The sequence below is a fragment of the Bos indicus genome, chromosome 12 (assembly GCF_029378745.1).
Source record: "Bos indicus isolate NIAB-ARS_2022 breed Sahiwal x Tharparkar chromosome 12, NIAB-ARS_B.indTharparkar_mat_pri_1.0, whole genome shotgun sequence".
NCBI classification, from domain to species: Eukaryota; Metazoa; Chordata; class Mammalia; order Artiodactyla; family Bovidae; genus Bos; species Bos indicus.
In genome coordinates this window covers 22290599-22304664 of record NC_091771.1, presented here as the reverse complement: position 1 = coordinate 22304664, position 14066 = coordinate 22290599, and the positions used below count along the sequence as shown (strand labels likewise).

Genomic DNA, 14066 nt, shown 5'->3' with positions numbered 1-14066 from the left:
GATGGTAAACTGCATGAGAGCAGAGCATGTATCTGTTTTTATTCCTGGTTTGATTCTCAGAGTCTTGAACAGCATGTGGTATAAAGTAGGTGCTCAGTAAATAAAAGAATAATAGCATGCTGCCCAGATCAAGAATGTCATCCTTGTCGATTTCCTGGAAGCAAATCTTCAACTTCACAGTTTATAATATCCTGACCCAAACAAAAATAATATTAATCATGATGATAGGTAACAAATGTAATAATAAAAAATGTATAACCCAAAAGAGGGCAAGAACAGGTCAAAAAAAGGAAACAGGGGACAAATAGAAAAAAATTAGGTGGGAATTTTAAACTCATTTACTAGTGATTAAATTAATATTTAGTAAAGCAACTACTCCAGGGCTTTCCAGGTGGCTCAGTTGTAAAGAATTTGCCTGGCAGTGTGGGAGACTCAGGAGATGTGAACTTGATCCCTGGGTCTGTGAGATCTCCTGGAGGAGGAAATGGCAACCCACTCCAGTATTCTTGACTTGGAAACCCCATGGACGGAGGAGCCTGGTGGGCTACAGTCCATGGGGTCACAAAGAATAGGACATGACTGAGCTACTGAGCACGCATGCAAACCAAATACTCCAAGTAAAAGATAAATATTGTTAGACTGCAATTTTAAAATTTTATTTCTATTATTCACTTAATTCTCACAATTCTCTATTTATATCTATTTTATGAGTGAAAAAATGGAGACTTCAGGGAGTAAAGAAACTTGCCAAAATGACACAGCTGAAAAACAGCAAAGTCAAGATAAGAGCCCCAGTTGTCCAACCCAACATCCTTCCTTGTGGTATTTAGTACAACTCAGCAAAGAGAAGGTCCTGTCAAGCTTGGCAAGAGCTGTGTCCATGCGATTTCAGGGTCAGAGCCGGACTGCAGCTGGCGTGGTGAATGGTAATGTTTAACTTCTCCATAAAGAAGTAAAAGCTCTTTGGGAAGGGATAAGATTTCTGGACAGTGTTAAGGAAACAACTGACATTAGAAACCAGTGGAATCAATATACAAGAATGTATCATTTTCTCCAGCAGTATCTGGCTCTCCTGCTTAAAAGTAGAAAACACAGATGGTTGATTTCTCTTGATTTGCTGGAAAACGACAAAGGACAAGATGGACCAGGGAGACTAGGGTCTGGGGGAGAGGCTTCTGTCTTAGGGTCTGGGCTCAAGAGGGAGGCAGCAAAGTCAGAGGGAGGGTGGACCTAAAGAGAGCTAGGAGGGACTTCTCCGGTGGTTGAGCGTCTAAGAGTCTGTGCTTCCAATGCAGGGGGCCTGGGTTCAATCCCTGGTCAGGGAACTAGACCCCACATGCTGCAACTAAGACCTGGTGCATCCAAATTAAATAAATGAATAAAAATATTTTAAAAATAAATAAAGAGAATAAGGGGAGAGCTACAGGGACAAGATATCTGTATGAGACTGAAAAGCAGGTTTCCTGGGAGAAAGGAAGAAAGGGAAGGTATAAAAAGGATTGACATCTGCTGACAGAGAGTAGAATAGATGTCCAGACAACATCATGTAAGGAATCTTAGAGATAAATTAGAAACGGTTAAGTCAATTAAGTAGACTTATTTGTACCATTAAATTTCAAAGAGAAAGAGAAAAGCTGGAGACTGCAACTCACTTCTTGTTGTTACCTGAACCACCATTCTTAGGAGATTCTTTAACATTCTGATTAAAGATCATTAAATGATTATAAATTCCTCCAGGTAACAGATTGCTTTCCGTGAGTCACTCAATTCTTTTTTTTTCCCCCTAAAACAGGGAGGAGGAAGATGGTTAAAATTAGCTACCTTTTTATAATGCATTTGCTGAAACTAATTGGTAATTATTTTTTACCATAAGCAGTTGGTGTGAGAGTGGTGATAATATATTTACAATATAAACTTAGCATCGTTAATGAGATTGTCATTTCTATGCAGGATGGACGGGGTCAGAGGCTGTCCTCTTTATGACAGGGAGTCGCTCTTTCAGTTCTGGGCTGGAATGATAGGAGTTAGAAAACTTAAGAAATAGCCCTGCAGTAATAATGTATGTCATGATACGTATTTGAAGAGCAGTAATAGAGTTTTTCAAGAATTTCCAGATAGCAAATGAATCATTTTTATCCTAACGGCTAAAGTTTGAGTATTTTAAATACCTATTAACATAAAAGGTAGCTTCTTTACAGTAAAGTATTGACTTGGATGGAGGCTCCCTGATTCTCTGACAATAAACGTATCTTCCCGTCCTGACTCTTAAGCAGTCTAATATTAGCTTTCTCCCTTTTAAATTCCCATATTTGGATTCAGAGTGAGACTCTCTTTTCACTTCTCGTTTAATCAACATTGGCACCAAACTCCCCTCTGTCAGCTTGATATTCAGCTCTGGTCTGACCTAATTCTCTCAGGCAATGAACTCAGTTACTCCCCACAGCTGGTCAAAAAGAGTGAGGGAGGAGACAGGAGAGATACCAAGCCTTCCTTGTGGTGGGCTGCATTAGGGCATCAGCCTAATACATTTAGGGGCTTTGATCACATTCCAAGGACAGTTTGAAATGTCTGCTTAGTCCCCGCGGCCCCACGATTTAGTTTAACTCGATCTCACTCCTCCTCCTCCTCCGTTCTGCAGAGGACCCTCTCTGGTGAAGTGGGGTCGAGGTGGATTTTCTGCCACTTCAAGTGGTTCCTAACCCTCATGTGTCCCTTTCAAGAACTGGAGTGTCTGGTGGTGCCTGTGAACCCTGGTTGCCGGTGTAGACGTTTCTGCAGCCCTGCTCTCACCCCTTGATCACGCAGTGGCACCTTCATTAAACAGAAGATTGTCCTCTCAGTTCCATGTTCCCTGGACCCTATGCTTCTTCTCTCTGCTTGCTGATAGGATGTGTCCCACCTGGCCACCTTCACAGCAGTGTGGAGACTCTGTGAAAACCAAAACGCATAGCAGAGTTGAACTTTTATCTTATTTAATACAGCTCTGGTTGGGGAAAACCTAGTTTAGCCTTGCTGTCTATAACTAATTTTATTTAGTTCTAGGACTTTATTCCCAAGTGAAAGTGGCTCAGTTGTGTCCGACTCTTTGCAACCCCATGACTATACAGTCCATGGAATTCTCCAGGCCAGAATACTGGAGTGGGTAGTTTTTCCCTTCTCCAGGGGATCTCCCCAACCCAGGGATCAAACCCAGGTCTCCTGCATTATCAGTGGATTCTCAACCAGCTGAGCCACAAGGGAAGCCCAAAGACCCTATTCCCAAGGATGGCCCCCAAAGTATAACTTCGCTTGGCTAAGGACTGAATGGCCCACCTAAAGTCCATTCTCCCATTCTTTCCTACTCAAAGCACTCCAGTTTTATCCCATTCATAAAACACCCAACCACAATGTCTGCCTCCCAGCTCTCCTTGCAGTAGGTACGAACCCATAACTAGAGTATGAAAAGTAGGAGGCAAGTTAAAGTACTGCGTGTGACCTCTAGATTAGCCCTTTCCTGTAAGATAACTCAGCTTCAGGTACATCCTTTACTCCTCACCTCACTTCAGCCTCCTGCCTAAAATGTAGGCGCCCTCAGATGACTTGCTTACTGTATCTGTATTGCTTCATTCTTACTCTTTGCAGCCCCATGGACTATAGCTCACCAGCCTCCTCTGTCTACGGAATTTTTCCAGGTAAGAACTCTGAAGTGGGTTGCCATTTCTTCCTCCAGAGGATCTTCCCAACCCAGGAATCAAACCCTCTTATGACTCCTGCATTGGCAAGTGGATTCTTTACTATCAGCGCCACATGGGAAGCCATTGTTTCTATAACACATGTAAACCAAAGATAGTCTCTGAGATGTCATCAAGTATATAGACCAACTTCAATTTACCATAAAAATGCTGGTCCTGAAGGTAGTTAATACAGTAACTTTTCCACGGACCTGGAATCTAACAGAAAATATTTCAAAATCGCAGCAGCATAAAAAGAATAGTATTCACAATAAATATGGAGACGGCAATGGCACCCCACTCCAGTACTCTTGCCTGGAAAATCCTATGGACGGAGGAGCCTGGTGGGCTGCGGTCGCTAAGAGTCGGGTACAACTGAGCGACTTCACTTTAACTTTTCTCTTTCATCCATTGGAGAAGGCAATGGCAACCCACTCCAGTGTTCTTGCCTGGAGAATCCCAGGGATGGGGGAGCCTGGTGGGCTGCCGTCTATGGGATCGCATAGAGTCGGACACGACTGAAGCGATGTAGCAGTAGCAGTACAATAAATATAATCGCATATATAATGATACAATCCCAACTTTCCTTCTCAGTTGTTTGACCTGTGGAATAAACTAGAATTCTGCTATAAATTGCACTGCATGTTGGTGATGACGTGAAATGGATGAATAATTGGAGACTGGAACCCTCTGAAACAATATTTTCAAGCTTATTAGCTATATTGTAATATGTGAGCGGGTATAAGACACAAGCTACCTATCAAAGATTCAGGCTTCTCTCTACACAGTAGAGTTATGGTCAAGACGTGGCAGCCCTTGTGTCTACATGGTCCATCCTGGCTCAGTTCTGCGTATAGGAATGTAGATGGAGAACCTTGAGTCACTCAGGCCTAGCCCATGGAAACCTGCCTGTCATCTTTCAAGCTCTTTCATCTTCCATCGTCTGGCTGGAAGTGAACAATTGAGGCACCGGTGGAGGGGGAAGCCAAAGAAAGAGCCTGGGTCCCTGAAACACTCTCTGAAACACAGAGGAATCACCTTAAACCAATCTCTTACAGAATGAACTTTGTGCTAAATCAATGACAAGCGGGGATTTGCCTGTCATCACAGTCAGCTCTGGCTTAATTAACACGCTGGCTGAGGCCCTTCTGGTCCTCTCAGGGCGATGCTGTCCTTTCACTAAGAGTAATTGACAAGAGAGCTTCCCTGGTGGCTCAGATGGTAAAGAATCTGCCTGCAACGTAGGAGACCCAGGTTCCATCCCTGGGTCAGAAAGATTCCCTGGAGGAGGAAATGACAATCCACTCCAGTATTCTGGCCTGGAGAAACCCATGGACAGGAGTGTGGTGGGTTACAGTTCATGAGGTCACAAAGAGCCAGACAGATCTCAGTGACTAAACGACAACAAATTGATAAGAAGGCCCTTTGCATGACTCCCCTCCTTTTCCCTTTTCTTCACATTTTCTCTTTGACATTTTCCCTTTAACATCTCTTTCGAACCACTTGTCAATCCATTAGCGACTGAGTCTTGGTTTTCTCCTTACAGAGGCTGCTGCTGCCAGGGGCTGACTTCAGGAGTGCAGGAAGTGGGATCGGGAAGAGGTGGGGTCCCCTGTGGGCATGGGTCTTCTTCAACGACTACACTTCTCCGGTGATTGGTATTGTTGTTCAGTTGCTCAACTGTGTCTGACTCTGTGACCCTATGGACTGCAGCACGCTAGGCTTCCTTGTCCTTCACTATCTCCCAGAGTTTGCTCAAACTCGTGTTCATTGAGTCAGATGTAATCCAACCATCTCGTCCATCCTCTGTCACCCCCTTCTCCTCCTGCCCTCAATCTTTCCCAGCATCAGAGTCTTTTCCAGTGAGTCTGCTCTTCTTTTCCACCCCAGGATCATCTGAGTCACCCTCCAGGGCCTGGATGTCAATGTTCTGCTGAGGTCAGGAGGGAGGCCTCTTTTCAAGAATAACTTCTGGAGTCTTTCTGCAAAGGACAGAGCCAGGGGCTTGCTGCAGAGGAGCCCTAAGAGTACCCGGGAAAGCAAATCCCCTTGTGCTCAGGATCAGGTGGTAACTGACAAGGGCCTCAAGGGGTCTGATGTGCAATTTTCTTTATTTTCTTTTTCTAAATTCACCTGATGTTCCCTGCGGCTCTGCCAATGCATAATTACCCATTTCCGTTCTCCCAAGGAGAATCAATTACAGTACAAAAACGGTAGCAGGCTCCTTTATGTAATATCCCTGGAATTTAGGTCATGGCAATGTTCGAGTTCCATTTTATGAATAGGAAGCTTGCCGGAGAAACAGCACCACATTTTATTGCCTTTTTTGCTATGTCTCTGAGTATGTACAAGTTAGGGAGGTAGAACAGGGCAAGTCTATTCCCAAGTGTGTACGTGAGTGCACATGTACATGTGTGCGAGTGTGAGGTTGAGTGTGGTCCTAGGTGTTTCTGGACCAGTGATCACAACTAGAACCTGGAAACTGGGGACTGAAACCGAGTTGGTTGTGGATTCTGTGTATATGACGTTAAGAGTCACGACCTCATTCTTGTCGTATGATTTCACAACTAGGGTGATGCTGTGTCTACACTGTGTCTATCCCAGCTCCAACACTACCAGCTGTGAAACTTTGGGCAGAGTGTTTAACCTCTCTGTTCTTCTGTTGCCTCTTCTGAGTTATGGGAATTGTGATGACACCTGCTTCAGAGGGTTGTGAGAGGATAACAGGATTTGAGTCCATTCTAATGAGGTGGATGAACCTAGAGCCTACTATACGGAGTGAACTAAGTCAGAAAGAGAGAGACAGATGCCGTATATTAACGCATATATATGGAATCTAGAATGATGGTCCTGATGAACCTACTTGCAGGGCAGCAATGGAGACTCAGACATCGAGAACAAACTTGTGGACACAGAGCGGGAAGAAGAGGGAGGTATGAATTGAAAGAGTAGTATTTAAACATAAGCATTACCATGTGTAAAATTAGACAGCAGGTGGAAATTTGCTGCATGATGCAGGGAACCTGAATCTATGATGCAGGGAACCCGAATCTGATGCTCTGTGACAACCTAGAGGGGTGGGATGGGTGGGAGGTAGGAGGGGGATTCAAGAGGGAAGGGACATGTGTATACCTATAGCTAATTTGTGTTGATGTCTATGGCAGAAGCCAGCACGATATTTTATTTATTTATTTTTTCTTCCTTTTTAAAAAAATTTTTTATTTTATTTTTTAACTTTACAATATTGTATTGGTTTTGCCATATATCGAAATGAATCCACCACAGGTATACATGTGTTCCCCATCCTGAACCCTCCTCCCTCCTCCCTCCCCATACCATCCCTCTGGGTCGTCCCAGTGCACCAGCCGCAAGCATCCAGTATCGTGCATCGAACCTGGACTGGCAACTCGTTTCATATATGATATTATACATATTTCAATGCCATTCTCCCAAATCATCCCACCCTCTCCCTCTCCCACAGAGTCCAAAAGACTGTTCTATACATCAGTGTCTCTTTTGCTGTCTCGTATACAGGGTTATTGTTACCATCTTTCTAAATTCCATATATATGTGTTAGTATACTGTACTGGTGTTTTTCTTTCTGGCTTACTTCACTCTGTATAATAGGCTCCAGTTTCATCCACCTCATTAGAACTGATTCAAATGTATTCTTTTTAATGGCTGAGTAATACTCCATTGTGTATATGTACCACAGCTTTCTTATCCATTCATCTGCTGATGGACATCTAGGTTGCTTCCATGTCCTGGCTATTATAAACAGTGCTGTGATGAACATTGGGGTACACGTGTCTCTTTCCCTTCTGGTTTCCTCAGTGTGTATGCCCAGCAGTGGGATTGCTGGGTCATATGGCAGAAGCCAGCACAATATTTTAAAGCAATTATCCTCCGATTAAAAATAAATAATTAAAAAAAAATCCTTAGCACAGTGCTATAACAGCAACCCTCAACTGACATGAGCTAATACTGACGGCAATTAGAAAAAGATTGCATTGTCTACTGAGGAGGTTACTATGTTCATCACAAAAGACCTCCTAAGGCTCGTCCGTGTTGAATAGTCTATGAATCTCTACAGGAGCTTCCTCTGCCACTAAGTAAGGGTGATGTCTCCTTATCTACCTTTTTGGGTTCTTGTCCACCAGTGCAGTGGTATCTTTGAATCTCCTGGCCTACAACATAAAACGTGGCTGAAGGCCAGATCTAGCCTCCCATCACCAGTCGCAACTCCTGCCTGAAACCGTAACCGTGACTCCTTACGCATACAAGGCGCTCAGAGACTGAAAAGAGCTCAGTGGTCAGAATGTTCAAGGAACTCTCCCATTTTAAATACTCTCACTCATTGTTCCTGCGAATATTCTGACCCCTGTTGGAACACGTGTCTCAAGTTTTAACTTAGAAGGTTTGATAACTCTGGTTAGCATCTTGGACCTCCCAGCCAGTTATTGGTAGTCCCGCAAGGCTGAGAAGAGAGAACAAACTGGCTTAAATTAAAAAGGTAGAAAGAAAGTTGAGTTAGGCCATGTGTTTATTTTAGGGAACAAGGGATGGTTAAAAACCACCTCATAGTTTTCCAGCTCCTTCATTTCTTTCACTTGCTCTTGCCTCTCAACATGAAATCCTTTGGCTCTATCATTAAGAAATTGTGTTTGAGTCATTCTCAGAGGTCTAGTCCATGATGAGGGTACCACATCAATTAAACAATTAACTACCCCTTTCTAAAAGTTTCGGTGCAACATCAGCAAAACCTGCCTTCCAGCTTGAAATTCTTCCAACCCGCTAACCAACAGATGGCATTACTGACGCCTCTGAGATACACACACACACACACACACGCACACACACACACACACATACACACTTTCCCCAAGAGTGAACACACAGTTGGGCTCTGGTGTTAGCAGCACAATGAACTTACCAAGCAACAAAGTGGGTGGCGGGGAGAGAGAGGAGTCTGAAAAAGGGTCACCCCCCTCTTTGGCTCTCACTCCCAGTTAAGGAGTCCAGGGCATTTAAGGTCTCACATTTCCATGCCAGAGGGAAACAGTACTTGATGAAATGTAGCCTTTGAACAGGAAATGGGAGGGTCCTCAGTTTGGGCTGGAACACATGTAGAATAATCGCAATGACACTGCCTTCGCTGGTGTCAGAAGCCTATTTGTCAAGCAGCCTGTGGAATGATGCCAGGGCACGGTCTTTAGATGCTGCCTCTTATGGAGTGGAGGGAACAACCACAGAAGAATCCCCTGCCAGCCCACCCAAGTCCGATAATTAGCCCGACTGCAAACCATGCAGGCACGGGGCACGGGAAACCTTTTAGGGGTCCTTTATCAGGCCCTGCCTTTTCCAGAGGAAGGTTAATTTGCTCTTATTTCAACCGGCTCCTGCCCAGAGAACAGGGAAGGGAGGAAAAAAAAAAAGGAGAATGAACCGTCAGCGTTATTGAAAAGGTTCCTGATTAGTCACCCTCACTCTCAGGCCGGGGCCTTGCCAGACACCACAGCACTCATTAACAGACCTGAGAACTGGCGTGTCTCCCACGGCTGAGCACCAGCAGCCCCAGGGGGCCTGCACAGCCCTGCTCTCCCACACCCTGCAGTGAGAAAGGCCAGTTTGGGCAGGCCTGGTGCAATCAACTCTTGCAGATGCTAAGTGAATCTGTTTTATGCTCTGTGTTGCGACGCGTATAATTATCCCTGAGTTCAGCTGGTGTGGAAACCCAGGTAGCATTGCTTCCTGTCCCCCTGAAATGGTTACCTGAGTGGGGTCACCGTCTTTCCCCCCAGGGTCCCTGTGGAGGCCCCAAGAGGGGGGCACGTACGTGGGTTACCAGCCTTGCTCCTCTCGCATCTGGCTACAGCAGTGAGCCCTGCTCATCCAGAACTGGAAATAGTTCTTTTCCTTGTCTGAGTGATACCAGCAAGTATAACTTAAATGTACATTGCAGACCAGTGAAGGGCTTAGGCCGCTGAAGATGAATCCAACTCGTTTGCAGAAGACAAGGGTGGGCAGTGGAAATGTTCCATTTCAGTACCCATGGCAATGGGCAAACTAAGGCTGAGAGGCTGGAGGACTTGCTTGGAAATGTAAAGCAAAAAAAAAAAAAAAACAAGCCAGGAAACATCTCTGGTGGTCCAGTGGTTAAGAATCCGCCTTGCAATGCAGGGGACGTGGGTTCAATCCCTGGTCAGGGAACTAAGATCCCACATGCTGTGAAGGAACCAAGCCCACAGGCCACAACTCCTGAGCCTGCGTGCCACAACCAAAACCCAGTGCCATCAACTAAATAAATACTTGAAGAGGAAAAGCCAGGTTCCTGCTTTTCTGTTCATTTTCACTCCATTTTTCGAGCTGCAACCCCATAGTAGAAGATGATATTTCTAGGCAGGACACTAAAGTGTTCTTCCCTTTATGAAAACATCCGTCTCAGAATCCTAACTCCACAATGTTCAAACAAAACCGACCCAAACGATCTGGCTGCAGTTTGTGTGCTCCGGACTCTCCACCGGGAATCTGGAAGCAGAAGGGGCTGGGCCAGAACATTGTAAGTGACCACCAGAGGCACTGAACGCAGCAGATCATCACCCATTCCTCAGCGAGAGTGGAGCCACGCACGAGGGGCTCAGTGGGGAGAAGTAACTCTTATCACCCAGCTCAGTGGAGATCTGCCATCGCTCCTGCCAGAATCACTATAGAGCCTGATTCCAGGGCTTACGTTATCTGATATGCACTGATATGCATATTAGCTTAGATTTATGGTAACTACAAAAAGTGACCCTGGCCCTGAAAGGAATCCAAGTGGTGATTAAGAACCATCCTTAACAACTCAAGTATGACTCAAAGCACTCGCCCTCCATCTCTTCAGGCTGGAGACGCCTGCACCCTGGCTTCGGGGAGACCTCTGTCTCCTTGATGACCTGGGCGAGTGTGGTAAGACCTTGGGGAAATTCCTATGAATTTCTCAAGTTTTCAAAACTCCCTGCAAAGCTGCTAGACGATGCTTCATCTAAAGGAAGCACGTTGGCAAACTCAGAGATAATGTGTGCAGGGCAGTTACCAGGATGGATACTCAGTCCCAGGCAGTCCTCCTCCTCCCAGAGGGAATGTGAAAGGCAGAGCCCGTGCCTGTTAACTGGTGTGGCCTGGAGATGGGGTAGGAGGTAGAGAGGGGGCCAGTTGTCCAATCTCTCCCTCCTGCTATGTTTCTGAGTCAAAATAATTAGTGCTTAAGACAGGAGATCAAGCTAAAAGAAGAGCTCACTTGATCCCAAAATGAATGTGCTAAGGAGTCTCCTGGGACAACTCCCCACCCCATCCCCCACCCTGATCAGGGCAGGGCTTCTTGGCCAGTATGACTATTCATGACCACAGTGCCAGCTAAAGCCTGACTACCGCGTGTATTGCAAACCCATGAACACCAAGGAAAACCTCCTTTGCTTCCAATTTTTACATGAGTTGCTTTCACAAGGGACATAATAATAATAGCTGGCAATTTCTGAACACCTTTCCCAGGCACCATTTTCAGTGTGTTGACTCTGTCAGCTTCCCTCACGACCTTAGGAGGAAATATCTTTTCTCATTTACAGGTGAAAGCCCATACACCGAGAATTCCCGGTTACACAGCTAGCAAGTGGCAGAGCTGGGATTTGAACCCACGATGCTGGTTTAAGAAATGATGACATGGTTCTGTGGGGACACAGGGTCTCGGGTATCCAATGTGCCCCTAAGCGTTAGGGAGGACCTCTCGCCAGTGCCGTGCGTACATTCAAAAGAGGCAAAGAGGATGTGGGAGAGTCAGAGACTTCCCTAGTGGTCCAGTGGTAAGACCTCATCTTCCAGGTGAGGGGCACAGATTCAGTCCCTGGTGGGGGAGCTAAGATTCCACACCCTTGGGGCCAAAAATCTAAATCATAAAACAGAAACAATATTGTAACAAATTCGATAAAAACTTTAAAGATGGTCTACATTAAAAAAAAAAATTCTTTAAAAAAAAGAACATGTGAAAGATTCAAACCAAGGGGAAATTTGGAATAATGGTCATGAACAGGGGTTTCGTGATCAACAGGTGTGACTGGAGTCCACTCTGTCCCTTCCCAGCCAGGTGATCTTGGGCAGGTGACTCAGCCTCTCCAAGCCTATTTTTCCCATCATAAAATGAGGATAAGAAAGCAGATACATTACTTTTCCAACAAAGGTCCGTCTAGTAAAGGCCATGGTTTTTCCAGTGCTCATGTATGGATGTGAAAGTTGGACTATGAAGAAAGATGAGCACCGAAGAATTGACGCTTTTGAACTGTGGTGTTGGAGAAGACTCTTGAGAGTCCCTTGGACTGCAAGGAGATCCAACCAGTCCATTTTAAAGATCAGTCCTGGGTGTTCATTGGAAGGGCTGATGCTAAAGCTGAAACTCCAGTACTTTGGCCACCTCATGCGAAGAGTTGACGCATTGGGAAAGACTCTGATGCTGGGAGGGATTGGGGGCAGGAGGAGAAGGGGACAACAGAGGATGAGATGGCTAGATGGCATCACCAACTTGATGGACGTGAGTCTGAGTGAACTCCGGGAGTTGGTGATGGACAGGGAGGCCTGGCATGCTGCGATTCACAGAGTCTCAAAGAGTCGGACACAACTGAGCGACTGAACTGAACTGAACTGAAGGACGGCTTTATCTCACAGTGTTCATGGGGCCGGGGAGTAGGGGAAGTTAAATAGAGCTGTCCCTACAAACAGCACTGAACAGTGGCTGGTTAGCAGTTCATGTGGTATACATGGTGATGTGAATTATCATCAAATACTGCAGGCTAAGGACAAATTAGGGCAAGATAAAGTTTTTTATTCTTTTTTTTTTTTTAAGATTTTTGTTTTGATGTGGACCATTTTTAAAGTCTTTATTGAATTTGTTACAATATTGCTTCTGTGATTTATGATGTTTATGTTTTGGGGGTTTTTCTGGCCAAGAGACAGATGGATCTTAGCTCCCAGACCAGGGATCAAACTTGCACTTCCTGCATTGGAAGACAATGTCCTAACCACTGAACCACCAGGGGAGTCCCCAAGATAAAGCTTTATTTTAAAAAAGAGATTTAAGGTCTACATGGTCTTCTTGGTGGTCAAATTTGTTATAGAGACTTGTGACCCATAAATAAGGAATTTCCCTTAAAATAGTAGCTTTGGGAAGAAGTTTTGCTTGTGCTCAGTCATGTCCGACTCTTTGTGACCTTATGGACTGTAGCCCACCAGGCTCCTCTGTCCATGGGATTCTCCAGGCAAGAGTACTGCAGTGGGTTGCTGTGTCCTCCTCCAGGGATCTTCCCAACCCAGGGATCGAGCCCACATCTCTTGCATCTCCTGAACTGACAAGCAGATTCTCTACCACTGAGCCACCTGGGAAGCTCAGCTTTGGGAAATGGTTCCTTTTTCTCTGCTGGCCGCTGTCATTCACTCTACTTCACCCCTTCCTCCGTGGGATTTGGTGAATGAGGCAGTTATCATGTAACAGCTAAGCCTGGCTTCTCCTTGGTAACAGCTACGCCCACAGCGTCAGCAAAGCTGCCTCTGGGTAGTCGGGCCCCGACATTCAATCCACAGCAGACCGCACTCCGCCCTGTCTCCTCATACTCCCTGCTCTGCACCCCGCTTGCAGCCTGGCAATGTGTGGGCAGACTGTTGGCCAGAAGCCCGTCTTCCTCACCCAGGTCCTGTCACTATAATAACCATATTTTCTCTTGAGGTGAAGAGTAATTGAATTAAATTGGGCGGCATTTGGTCCTGACCATATTAATTGCCCGATCCCATTGAGGCCTCTGTGAGGTCGTGGGCAGGAGTGAACAGCGCAGCCAGACAGATGTCCTCATCCCATGGGCTGGGTCGTAGTGCTCTAATTTCCATGCACATCCCAGTGACCTTCCTCTTCCAGGGGGAATCCTCTGGAGGTTCAGTGGGCCTGGGGGTGAACCAAGAGAGTCCCCTGGGTGTGTGGGGAACACAGAAGAGCTGGCAGGAGCCAATTAGACTGATGTCACAACATATGGACGTGCAGATGTTGCAACAGCAATGGATGGAAGCACAGGCGATGGGTGACATCTATAAAAATGGGTGCAAAAATTACTGTGTGTGTGTATGTGTGTGTTGAAGGGAGTTCCACAAGTAGGAATGAAGAGTTTTGCTCTGGCAACCTCTCAAACGTTCCATGGTTTAAAAGCCACATGTCTTTGGCAAATGAGCAGCCTTGGGAGTCTTTATCAAGAGTAAATGATGTGGGTATGTCACTTATCTAAAAGTAAAAGGCCCAGATGACTGCCTTTAAATGTCTCACTAGCTCTGTTTTCCCTTCTTTCTGCA

At 45.5% G+C, this 14066-nt stretch overlaps 1 long non-coding RNA gene across 2 annotated transcripts in view; it reads left to right on the top strand.

The window, feature by feature from the left end:
• Window positions 1-824: 824 nt before the first annotated feature.
• The window catches only part of LOC139186191 (uncharacterized), a 55947-nt gene continuing 42705 nt past the window's right edge, over window positions 825-14066 (top strand). For both annotated transcript variants that reach the window (XR_011569727.1, XR_011569726.1), the window contains exon 1: window positions 825-926. This is a non-coding gene — a long non-coding RNA (uncharacterized lncRNA). The remainder of the gene's footprint in view (window positions 927-14066) is intronic.